At 42.0% G+C, this 13,472-nt stretch overlaps 1 protein-coding gene across 2 annotated transcripts in view; it reads right to left on the reverse strand.

Moving 5' to 3' along the window:
• The window catches only part of LOC134432741 (V-set domain containing T-cell activation inhibitor 1-like), a 34,760-nt gene that overhangs the window by 18,420 nt on the left and 2,868 nt on the right, over positions 1 to 13,472 (reverse strand). The gene's annotated exons all lie outside the window — the stretch shown is intronic.

The raw sequence follows: 13,472 nt of genomic DNA on the forward strand, positions 1-13,472 counted from the left end.
TGAAGCTACAGCCTTGTGGCTATTTGGTGGTTTCATCTGAAGTCTGGTCAGATTGAGTTCTCAGACAGTCAAGATCCATGGATCCAGCTGTTATTTCTGAGAAATGTGTCTGCCATCTGCTCAATTGCCTTGTGGCAATTGAGACAAATCCAAGAACGAGGAGGATTTTTGTGCTTGTTCCAGAGGGATGTCGTATCTCTGCTGCCTTTGGGTGTGGGAACCCAGAACATCCCTCTGGCTGTCCAGGACAGCCAAGACCCCATCCAGGGGGCTCAGAAACCCTGGCACAGAGCCCAAAACACCTGTGGGTTTGATTATGACCCATGGAGCAAATTACCAACCTTATATGAAGACCAGCAAGCCACAACAGTTTAGGTAGAATAATAGTGAAGTTATCACGGGGTGGAAAAGTAGATTTTGGGGTTTCTGGATGGGGGTTCAGGAGGCAAGATGGAGGGAACTGGGCATGTCCAGCCTTTCTCCTTCTTCTTCTTGGCCTCCATCTTCTGCTGTGATGGTGGCACTTTTAGATTGGTTTAGAGTAGAAACTCACTGTCTAACATAGGTGACAGGTATTGGAAAGTAATTGTAAACATTGTACATGTAGTTTTTAGTGTAAAGACATAACACTGCCCCAGGGCAGGCAGAGTGCCTGGAACTGCCCTGCTGGACGGACCTTGGCAGGGCAGGAGAAAATTTTTTATAGATAAGAAACAATAAACAACCTTGAGACTGAGAAATGAAGAGCTCTGACTCATTCTTCAAGCGCAGGGCTGGAAAAGAGACTTTCTAACTTTTCTTGGGGTCACTCTGATAAGCTAAAGATCCCAACATTTGGGGTCAGGGTTAGGCAGTTTGGCATGACATCTGTCTGTAATTTTCAGTAGAGGGCCCTCATCCCATTCTCTTAAGACATGCTTTATTCTCTGTGTGAGATAACTTTTGAGCATTTAACTTTTCAAGAGAATGCTGCTGCTGCATGGCAGGGCAGGGCAGTGCCTTCCATTTCCTTTCTTCCTGTTGCAAAGACTCGGCATAGGGAGGGATTTCTTCCCTCTAAATCCCTAGGAAGTGTTCCCAGCCCCACCTATCCCTGTCTCGTGTGTCCTAAGCCCTTCTGGGACTGAGTTCTGCAGATCTGACACTGTGACACCTCAGGAAGCACAGCCTAAGCAGTATAAGTGTGTGTATATATATATATATGTATATATATATATATATATATATATATATATATATATATATATAAAATGTATTTATATGTATATATGTGTGTATATATATATGTGTGTATATATATATATATATACAATGTATTTATATGTATATATGTGTGTATATATATATGTGTGTGTGTATATATATATATATATGTATCCCCTCCTTGACCCTTGTGCTCTTGGGTCAGATTTATTCCTTGTGACTAGTGGTCTGTGGTGCTATCATGCCCTTTGATGAAGCTTCTGGAATGAGACAGAAAAGCCCTGGTTCCTGTTTGTAAAGTCCTTCTGACAGCTCCTACAAAAGTTCTTCTTTTTCTCAATTCCTTTTTGCCTTTCTGAGAGTTTCCACTGCTCTTTGTCTTCCAGTTCCAACAAAATATATTTTTTCCTCTTTTGGTGAATAAATTATTTTTCTCAAGAATAAAGATCTCTTTCAAGAGATTAGTTATGTGAAAAAGGCACAGGAGTGTGAAGCTTTACCTCTTAGGAAAATGTAGCCTTAAAGAAGTAGCTCCCAACTGACAATGCAGAAAGAGAAAAGGATTCATTCAGCTGAGTCTATGTTATGTATTTTTTTCTTATTTTGGAGGCAGTTCCTGCCTGAACATCTGCTTCTAATACTCTCTGTATAAGGGTTTATTTTAGTGTTGTTTAACCTATAGAAATATCGTGGGCTAGAATGTTAAGATAAGGATTTAATTTTTTTTCTTCACTGGGATCTTTTTTTTTCCTCTAGCACCTGCTCAAACTAACCCTTAAATCAGTGATATTGCCTGACTCTGGAGTATTCAACAACCAAGCAGCTAAGCTGATTCTTAGATTAAATTATGTAAAGAGTCCTGGAAGCATTATTAGTTTCACTCATATCAGTGAAAATGTTTGGATTAATACAACACTGACCAATACTAATACTTCTAAAGTATTAGTATTGCTCAGTGAGCAATATCAATACTTCTAAAGTACTTTTACATCAGGAGATGTAAAAATGAGACTTGGTTTTGAGGCGTGATGATCCAGTCTGGGTTACTGGGTTAGCATCACTTTGGAGCAGAGAGCTCAGCTTCTCTACAAGTGTGCTACAATCTCTGAAATGATCATTTCACCTTCTTACTGACTGGATGTGTGTGAGGTTCTTGCTAGATACAAACTGGAGAGAAACCTATTGGAATAGGAGAGAAGACGGGTGAAATAAAAATACCTCTCTACCCTTCCTCTAGCCTTCCACACATGAATTATGTATAAATTATGTCAAATGGTAGGAATTCCTGAGTACACCTCCTCATAAGACAGATACTGGCAAGAAGGACCAAAATGGGTCGAAATATGTGGGAAGTTCTTGCACAGTATGGGTGTGGTTTGCAGGTATTTGGCCTTTCCCTGCAATTGCAGTTACTACTTGCCATAAAGGGCTTTGTGCCACCTGCATTAGAGATTCCCTAAGGGAAACAATTTTGTCTTGTTAAAAATGAGGATGGAAGCCTAATCCTGTGGTTAGTCTGTTACTTGCAGAAACCTCCCTACACTGAAATATCTCCACCTAGTTTAAATTTCTTCAAATAGTTTGCAGCTCCAACATTCAACGGGCTGAGCTCCTCTGCCTGCGTGGAAATCACTGAATTATTCGAGCTCTTCCTTTGTTACCAAGCTCCCACAGAGGGACAAGGTGCATGCACAGCTAGATGTGCACAAGGCTGGTTCAGGCTTCTTGGAAAAGCAGAGTCAAGAGGGTATTGCTGCCTGAAATGATGGAAAGGGCAAGGAAAACTCAGAGAGGAATTAACTTGATAATAATTGAGTTACTGAACACTAAGTAAGAACCCAAGGCCAGGATGGATGGGGCTCTGAGCAACCCAGTCTAGTGGAAGGTGTTCCTGCCCATGGAGAGGGGCTGGAATGAGATGATCTTAAAGATCCCTGAAAACCCAGACCATCCTATGAACAGTATTGAGCTGTTAAGATTGTAAAGCTCCAAAATGATCCATTTTAAAAGTGTGGGGTTTTTTTCCTGTCCAGTCTGCAGCTGTCTTTCACACAGAGCCAGGATTATAAAACCCCCTTGGTAAATGTTATCAGCCCAAGGAAGGAAAGAGGAAAACTCCCTCCCTTGGAAGATTTGTATCCAGGTAGTGGATATAGCCTAATCAAAAGGGAGAGGGAGAAAGGGAAATTCTGGGGGAATTTCTTAGGAAGCAGAAGAGAAACTATTTCAGGTTCAAGAGACTGCTTTGAGCTGACAGAATAGTCAATAAAATGCCTTTATTACTTTTGTTAGATGCCTTAAATAGGAGGAAGTGTAACACACAAATGCCAGAGAATTTCTATTCTCCAAAATGACTTTCCAGCCCAATATTGTGAGAGCAGGGAAAATCCTGACATACAGATGTTTATTTTTGCTAGCAAGAAGCTCCAGGATTACCAGTTTCTTTTCCCTATTGTGATTCTTCTCTTCCCTTAGCTATTTTTATTTTATAATATCTCAAAAAGAGGTTCTTTCTACAAGATGTGGTTGTTAGTGATACATATAACAATCTCACCAAGCCTCAGTAGTCAATTTATTTTTTTCCTCTATCAGACTTGTTAGGATAATATATCTCATCCCTGACTTGAAATGCCAAAATAATTGTAATTATATTTCCTATCAGACAAGAAGAGGAAGAAACTTGGACCAAGTTCAGAAAATGTTTTTGTTCTACAAGAGGGAGTTAAGTATTCATCAACAAATTGATGAGCCTGACAGGTAAACGAGGCTAATTAGCAGCCTATGCACTGGATGTGGAAATGCTGTGAATGGTGGGTCTGAAAATGGAACTTCAGGGTGAGAGGAGAGACAGAAACTGAAATTAATCAAGGCAGGTGTAACTTTTGTTGGCTCTTCCCTGGAGGATAATATTCACTTTATGGGGACTGAGGTGACAGAGTCCCTTGCTGGAGGTTTGCACGCCTGGAAGATAAACCCTGAGCACCAGAAACCCCCTGAGTCACAGCCAGTGTTTTTCAGCTACTAAATGCAGTTGTTTGAACATGTTTATGAGCAACTGTTCATCACAAAGATTTAATAGACCTGGAACAAATCCTGGGGTCAATCAATGATAATAATTAGCTCACTGATGTCAGAGCTTAGGAACCCAAAGGAGCTGGTCTCTGCCTGAGCTGGTCTCTCAAGGAGCATTGCTCTCTTAAAGTAAAAGTGAAGGTGTCTGTCTGGGTTTTATTTGAGGTTTGTTTTCTCACAATTCTTGTAAAAGACCTGCAACTGCAGTTTGTGAGAACTTTTCAAGGACAGAGGAGCTGTTTATAGAGTAACTTTTCCCAAGTGGTTCATAGCATGTACTCAGTATCTCTGGTGCGCTGCTGAATTATCTCTCATACTTCTGCACATTCCAATGGCACCTTTTTTTAAGGAAGCTAAAAACCAGATGTGTAAATAATTAAGAAATGGAAAAGCTGTTCCTTTCTCCAGGAGCCCAACTTGGCTTTTTCCATAGATGCCCATTGCGAAGCCCAAAGTATTAATGGAATACTTTGTACTAATAAAAGGATGGACTCCTAGTGGTTCATGGGCTCTTGAACCAGTGACAAAAATAAGACTGAGAGTTGCCAAATATTGCAGGCTTAAACCTGACCCCCACTTCCCCATGGAATTGCTTTCCCAACCCCTGATTTTTGAAAATATTTATGAAGCTGAAGCCTACACATTCTTTTAAACCTAGCTGCTCTGGTGTTGGAGCAGAAAGCTTCCAGTTGTATGGCTGTGTTACAGCCATGGTAATATTAATGTCCAATTAACTTCTGCTTGTCAGAGATGTGAACAGGATCCTAAGCACAGGCCCTTAAAAATGCTTGTAAGCACTTCATGCTTCTTTTGCTAATCTGCAAATAATTGTTCCAAGTGCAGAACACCCATACAGAGATACTTTGCCCAGGTGCTGAAAAACTGTAGACTTTTGGTTTCATAGTTGAGGTGCATGTTTTTTTTTTTTTTTTGTTTGAATAAAATGTCTATAACAGTAAATTTGTGTAAATTGGAGAAGGAAGAGTGGGGATCACAAGCACTTCCTGCAGGCCCCATGATCTGGAATGTTTCCTCAATGCTCTTAAAGCTTTCAGATATTTTAATGCCTGGTTCAGATTTAGTTCAGCCAAATGATTTTCTATCTAGGCACCCATCTCTCAAGCATGATCAGATCTTGTCTCATTCTTGTCCCACCAGCAAAAGAGCAATTTCTGTTATTAGTGCAAGAGCATTAATAGCATTTTTTTACTCCTGACTGTAATCACAGACACACAGGGAGGTGCTGGCTGCTTTTCAAAGTAAAAGGCTGGGGATTTGGAAGCAAAGCAAGGCATTCCTTTGTTTTGAACCTCTCTAAAAGACCACTTGTGTTTGCTTCCTGCTTATGCATTTCTGCTCAGCACCATGGCATGAGAATGAGGTGGCATCTTCCCTTCTACCCACTTCTGACAACAGTGCCCTGTTCTTCCCATGGCTGTGTGCATGTAAATTAATTTTCATATTACCTGCTCTCTCCTTTAGGTCTAAGTGGGGGCCTGCTGAAATTTGTTTCATTATTATCATCTGTGCATGTGTCTTGGAGGAGAAGGGCTGTGTGTGACTTTTGCTTTTTCTGTGGTGGTTCAGTGCCTTGGTTTTCCTGTTGGAGACTGTAGGACTTCAGCAGGATTTTTTTTTGTGAATTATCTTTTAAATTAAAGCCACACTTGGTTGAAGCGTTTCTCTTCTAGAATTGGAAGACGACCAACAGCTCTGGTTTTAAAAATCCAAACCAGCTCCTCCCATTCCAGCTCTCCCCTTTCCCCCAGTGGACAGGAAAAAGTCTCTTCCCCCAGGAGAAAGCAAAGGAACAGTGTAAGATGGAAGCCACAATTTCTTATGCTGTCACCTTTCTTATTGCAATTTCTTTCTGTGTCTTCCCTTTCCTATTGCAAATCAGCTCTTGCAAGCCCTTATCTGGGGTAACTAGGAGAGAGAATAGAAAACCCAGCTACAGCAGCATTAGAGATGGTTTTACAAAGGATGAATTTAGAACTGGGAGATAGCCGTTGGCATAGAAATGTTTTGCATTGGGTGTTACATTCTCTGATAGACTGTGTTGAGGGAAAGCAAACTGTTGTTCCATAAGTGCTGTGAGAAAAGTGCACAGAAGTGCATGGAAAGGGGAAATGAATGCTGGTATGGGTTCTCTGATGTCTCCTGATGTTAATGCTTTTGCTTTCTAACACAAATTCCCTGGACTCAAGAGCTGACTTTACAGAACTGTCTTAGTTTTGTCTTTTCTCTTGCCTTGAGAAGAGAATCTCTTTGGAGTTTTTTTTTTTTTTTTTTTTTATTATTTTTTGCAAGATTTGTCAAAGGGCTAAAAGGAATGTTGGGGGGAAGAGGGAGGAATTGAGCAGGTGTTTTGCTTTATCCCACAAACCTTACTCTTCTTAAGAAACCAGGTTGTGAACTGTTAATTACATCTTTGTGCAATTGGCTGGTGCTAATCTTTGAGTTGGGATAGAGTGGGAAAAGTTAAGCCAGTCCTTGAACTTAACAACTGAAGATCACAACCCAATATGTAAATTTATTATAGCTTCCAAGAACTAGGGGGGAGGATATAATCCTAAAAGTTACTGACTTTTAAAAAAGTTTTTAGTTTGCTCTCCTAAGGTGAAATGGTTCAGTGAGAAGGGAGCTCTGGTAATGAACTGTCCCATTGCTTCAGAGGATGCTGATTTTGGTTGTAGCCACATAACCCTCTCACCAGTGAGTATATTTAATACCAGAGAGTCCTGAAAGTAGGACACAGCTGAAAATAGGCTGGAGAATGAATATCTGAAATCAGCCAAATGGTATCAGGCTAATAAATTCTGCCCAGATGTCTTGTGTTGCAATAGCATCTGGTGGTCACTTTGTAGTGGGTGGCAGGGTCATCCTGGGGGGCCATAGGGTCATCCTGTGGGCTGTGCTGTGGTCCCTTTAGATATGGCCCTGGGCTCAAACAAATTACCTTAGCAGTGAGTCACTGGATCAGCTGTGTGAGATTGTTTTCTAAAGAAAACTTGCTGGCTATGCAGGCAGCTGCATCTACAGCAGGGGAGCAGCACAAGGGTTGCTGCTGTCTTGTCATTTTTGCAGTCTAGAGTGCACCAAATGAAATCTTTCTCAGCTTCAGAGATGCCAAACAGCATCTCTTTTAGATGCTTATGCTGTTTGGAGCATGTTGGTAAGCACTGGCTTGGAAAGAAAGGGCAGCAGTTTGTGCAGAACCACAAGGTTTCATGCTGTGAAAGATCAGCCCAACCTCTTTGTGGTTCTACACTTTCAATGTAGGAAATCCCCCTGTGAAAGTTTTAGGTGATCTTTGTTTTGCAGTCTGTTTTCAACTAGCCCTGAAGTGGAAGTTGAGGGTGTGAAATGCACGACCCACACAAGGCTTGAAAATTCAGCAGAGCATTGCACTGCCCCACAGCTGGGTCTTTAGTGCTTGCCTTTCCCCAAATGACTGAGCCCTTTTCTTTCCAAAACAGCAACATTTACCTTCACCAGTGTTGTTGAGGGGTCTTGACAGTGCTCTGACTGAAGCACTGCTTGTGTGACATCTCCTGCTCCCAACACTCATCCTTGCCTTGAACTCCTGCTCTTTCCTTTCCATTGATCAACACCCTGTGAAATATCCTCTGATGCTATCTCACACCAGATGTTTTTCCCCTAGGATGATCCAGTGCCTGCTCCTGCAATGGCAGGAACAGGCTGTAGCTCCACAGTTGTGATTGGTATCTCTGGGTAGCTCCAGGAGCTGTTCCAGTGCCACAGACACAAATCTCCTCTGCCACAGTAGCCTGTGGCACATCTGCTTTGGCAGCCTCTGAACCCTTGGCTGGAGTTTTGCACAAGTCATGAGGTTTTGCATCACCTAGATGACAACTGTTCTTTGGAAATCCAGGAAAAGTGGGTTGGAGCACTACAGTGATTGTGTCTGTGGCAGTGATTTTGGAAACACTGCTAAATACTTGTATTATATGGCAGCTAATTTCTGGTTGGGTGCATGATGTGTCTTGGAGCATAAAAGGCAGAAAGATGCACTGGGTGTTCTAGCCATGTCAAAAATCAACGGGGTGTGTGAGTGGAAATCTCTAATGCCACCTAAGAACTCTGAATCCTTGGATATCTTCTCCTGGAATACCAGAGAAGCAGTGTCATTCATGAGGCCATCCATCACCGAGTAGGAGGTTATGGCTGTGTAGTGTCAGGGCCAGCCTTCTCAAAGGTTGCTGTGCTCACATTTCCCAGAGTCATGACAAAAACATTGAGCATCCAAGCTGTTATAACTTTGAAACTGGTTACTTTCAAGCTCCTCTGATATTCTCTGCTTTAGTGATCTCCTGAGGTGCACATGGACCTGAATCAGAGACAGGATCTCAGCTTTCTCTCCTGTCATTCTCACTATAACTATAAGAAGAACTATGAGAACTATAAACACCAGTGGATAGCCCTGTTCTCTGGGAAAGCAAGATGTGTAAAGTATCAGTTGAAGGAACTGTGTTCCTTCACATTCACTTCACATTCTACACTTTTTATTTGTACACAGAATAAGACACGTGAGATCACTGTTTATATCTGGGTTTCTCTAGTTAAGAATGCTTGCTGCACTTTCCTTAGAAAGGACTACCTTCCTTTATTCTGTTCTTGCACAAAATGTTTAAAATCATAGGCCAAATACTTTATTATTTCTCCATATGCAAAATAGAGGCAGGACCATGTCTGGCTGGGCTCTTTTGGCATCTCGTAGTATGCTGTGGATATTTTGTTTGGATGGAAGGAATGTCCTTTTTTGCATGTCTTAAATTACTTTTCAGTGTGTTTCCAATACACTGAAAGTGTGTGAGAGTCAGTCTCTCATAAAACACAATATTATTCAATGCACAGCTGTTGCTACCAAAGTAAACAATTGATTTTTCTGCTTTGCCATCAGATTCTGGGGAAGGAGGCACTTCTGGGAGATGTCTAACAAGGCCGTAGCCTGGAGGATTTTTGTCATTGCAATGTGCTAGGCAGATGTAGCAATTATTATTACAGACAGATGTGGCAACTGAGTGGGTCTTCCTATGGGTGGGAAGAGATGTTTTCCCTGATGTTTTCCACAGCTGGACTGTCTAAATTCGCATCCTCTCTTGCTATCAGCTCTTCATGAAACCCCATTTTTTCGATGAGCCCAAAGCTTGAGTTCTGAGTAGTTGTGGTAAGAAATGGCCAGACTTGGGCCTTTAGAAATGACTAAACTTGAGGGGAAAACTGCACAGAAACATTGATTTGGAAAGGCAGGACTCATTCTCCAAATTGTCTTTGCTTATTGCTAAAAGGAGCTGATGCATTCAATGGGAACTTGATTGATCCTCGATAGGAATGTGACAATGACCTACTTCTTACCCAAACTGCATCTTGTAACTTCAGCTGGGGCAGTGGGGAGGAGTGTTGTGTGGAACTTCTGTGCAACCTATCGCATCCCTAACTCTCGAGGGAAAAGGGATGTGATGTCCTCAGATGGGAAAGTACCAAGTGCTAATTGAATAGCTATGGCATTTTGCATATTTTACAGGCTGCTGCCCAACATCTCGAGGCCTCATTATAATGCAGGCAAACAAAGAATTGTGTTTGGATCTTTAGAGCACTATGGAATGGCATTAAGTATTAAACACTACAGCTGCCCTTTCTGCAGACACAAATGTCCATTTGTGAGAATATATAATGGAACAAGTTTGGGTTTATTTCCTCCCCTTGCTGGCACATTTGTGTTAACTAGTTTTTATTTGGTGTGATTTGTCCTGTGCTTTAACTGACAGCTGTCAAATAAACTCCTAGCTTCTGAGTTCAATCCAAGGGAGAAATGATCTGTAGGAAGCACTCCAGGTATGTGAAGTTTACATGACCTAGTTTTGAACCACTTCCTCAGAGCACTCACAGAAATCTTCTCTAGATGTTAACATGCTGATCCCATATTTGTGGTTCAGAGCCCTTACATTCCTGTCCTGCTACCAGATGGGATTTGAAGAGCCTTGTTAAGTTTGTCTCTTTCAATGCCCCAGATTGTGAGGAAATCAAAGCTGACCTTGCTGCTTCTAGGACTGTTTATTTAGAGGACTAAGAGTGTTACATGTTGGCCTTTTTATAATCACTCAAGATGTAAACCATCGTTTGAGAGATTGAATTGGCAACTGAAGGACAGTGAACACCTCAGAGCAGCTCTGAAACATAACACAGATTTCAGAAATTGAAGTTAATCCTATTTCTGTGCAGTTTTTCAGGGACAGCAAAATGTCTGGGCCTTGCAGCCCTGTTCAGGAGCCGCCCAAGATAAAATACCTGCCCTGACCTAACCAGAGCAGGACATGGGGCATCTCTGATCCAAGATGAAATATCTGCCCTGGCTAACCTGACCAAGACATGGGGCATCTCTGATCCAAGATGAAATATCTGCCCTGGCTAACCTGACCAAGACATGGGGCATCTCTGATCCAAGATGAAATATCTGCCCTGGCCTAACCTGACCAAGACATGGAGCATCTCTGATCCAAGATGAAATATCTGCCCTGGCCTAACCTGACCAAGACATGGGGCATCTCTGATCCAAGATGAAATATCTGCCCTGGCCTAACCTGAGCAAGACATGGGGTGTCTCTGGTCCAAGATGAAATACCTGCCCTGGCCTAACCAGAGAGAGACACGGGGTGACTGATCCAAGATGAAATCTGTGCCCTGGCCTAACAAGAGCAGGACATGGGGTGTCTGATCCACACCTTGCTGGCAGGGATTCAGTGGAGGCCTTGCCATGATTTTTGTGTTACCTCCCTGAGCTCTGTCTCTTACAGTTGCTTCATCCCCAAATCCCTGCATTTTATGGCCTGCAAATGCAAGGCACACCGGAGCTAAATTTCCATTTATCTTTGGAGATAACCCTTCACATGAGGGCTATTTCTGAGTGAGAACTTTTTCGTGCATCTCTCAACACGGAAGAGTGGGAGAAAATAGGAGCCAAGCTAATAAAACTGAATTTTAAGCAAGGCCGTCCTAAGTTAGATCCTTCTCTCTCTTCTGAGGTGTGGGGCACATCTGTGGCTGGGGCACATCATGTCAAGCCAGCAAATCTGCACTGACTGGGATCAGCTCCTGCAGGTCACTCTGCATCTAAATTGAGTTGTTCAGCTTCAGTGAGAGCAGTACTTGGAAAACACCTGTAATAAAATAGTCTCTTTCCGTGACCACCATGAAAATTGTAGCCACAGTGAGGTTCTCAAAAGGTGAAATGAACTGTGTGGAGGATAATCTTTGAGGACAGAAGTTTCCCATGAGGAAATTCAAAGATCCCCTAGGTAGGCCTACCATACAGCCCTGCTAGCTCTTTAATTAGGTGTTTTGCTTTTTGGTTTGAGGCTCTGAAGGTTTCATCCTGGCACTCATGCAGCTCTATCCTGGTATAATAAAAGGAGTTTGTCCTCAGCAAGGCACTGCTGCTTTCATTGGCTTTAATAGATCCCAAGAGTGGGCCCAAGCAATGTTTATGGAATTAGGCTTCCCCAGGGTACACTTACTGGATAGATGACAACACTCTAGTACAAATCAACACACTGTTTTCTGCTTCATTCCTCTGTGGTGAGTGAAGAAATGGGGGAGGAGGCAGTAAAATGTGTTACAGCACAGGGACTTTCATGGCTCCTAGGGATAAAACAAAATAAATTCTGACCCCTGACTCTCTGGCTTGGCATAGCTGTCCTGTAGAGGGGACCTTTCCAGGAAAACCTTTTAGCCCTAAAGCTTTTAATTCTGTGCCTCTGCGCCCTTTCCCAGCAGAGGATTTAAAAAGTACAAGAGATGCAACACAGCATGGGGACCCCAGGGAGCTTTCACTCCCATCCTCACATGTCATTGCAGAATTTTTGTCGAGAAAAAAAAATCCTTCCTCATCTTAAACAAATCATTCTGTAAAAAATATTGATTTTGTTATAGAAGACAGTTGAAGCTCTGATAGATTCTATTTTATGGATACTATCACTATGGGCCTTTATATTCATACAGGGTCATGCTTTGCTTTCAAAAATCTCTGTGAAGTAAAAGTGTAGTGCTACCTATAGTGCTGCCAGAAAACTTGGCTTGCAGCCTGAGAAATCAGAATCATCACTGTGGGTGACTGAGTGAGGAGTGTATGGGAGTGAATTAACCATGGAATGGCCCTTGCTGGATCTGTGATAGAGCTGGAAAAGAAGTGACACTCCTGTCTCCATTTCTTCTCACCTTGTGGGTTTCTCAAATGCTTCTGGGCATCTCCTTTTTTCCCTTCATTGTTGCTATTACTAATTAAAGAAAATGTCATCCTCTGGATAATACATTGCATTTGGGTGAGAAGAACAACCAAGTTTAAGGTGGTCTTGTCTCGTATATGGAGTTCTGTGTGCTCTTCCCTTTCCTGATGTCAAAATAAATCAGTTCTCTTTGGAGATAGAATGGGAAGGATCTGCTTGGCTTTAGGTCTGATCTCTCTCTGTGGTGGCATCAATCATTGGCTTGGCAAGACTATTGATAAAGGATCTGAAAGCAATTTTGCTTTTACAGAACTTAAGCACATGCCAATGTAGAACATGGGGTGCTCAAATGTTAGAAGAGAAGCCAGAGTTGGAGATTACATTTAAATGCACTTAGCTGAGAAATGTGTTTGGACTGTACAATTAATTAACTATATTCATAAACTGATGGGAGGCCAAAAAAAAATCAACCAAGCAGTCTCCTGAGTCTCATTTAGAGTGCTCTTTTCAGCAGCCTTGCAAGGAAAATGTAAGTGGAATAAAATAATATGGAAAATGGCATTGTAACATGTGCACAAAGTGGTGTGAGAGGAAAATACATGCAAAACTAAGTCGTGGAAAGAATTTTAAAAATTAGAACCCTATAGATTATGACCCATAATAGTTATCTAGATAATAATTCAACTTTTTTCTCCATCCTTCCCATTCTCTAATAAAGTTGCATTCTTCAACTACACCAAGCAAAAGCTGGATTACACCACTCACCAGTGTTCTTTTTGTACAGAACAGAACTGAATTTGGAGTGAAACTTTGAGTATTGGAGTGATGCAATGAACAACTGGCCTTCAGCACGTGGAGTTCATGCTCCAGCACTTCTCCAGCTCCTGTCAGCACAGACACCTCTGCATCACGCCTTGCTCTGAGGTGAAGATTTGCCTCAAGGCATAGAGG

This window comes from Melospiza melodia, chromosome 2, assembly GCF_035770615.1.
Source record: "Melospiza melodia melodia isolate bMelMel2 chromosome 2, bMelMel2.pri, whole genome shotgun sequence".
NCBI lineage: Eukaryota > Metazoa > Chordata > Aves > Passeriformes > Passerellidae > Melospiza > Melospiza melodia.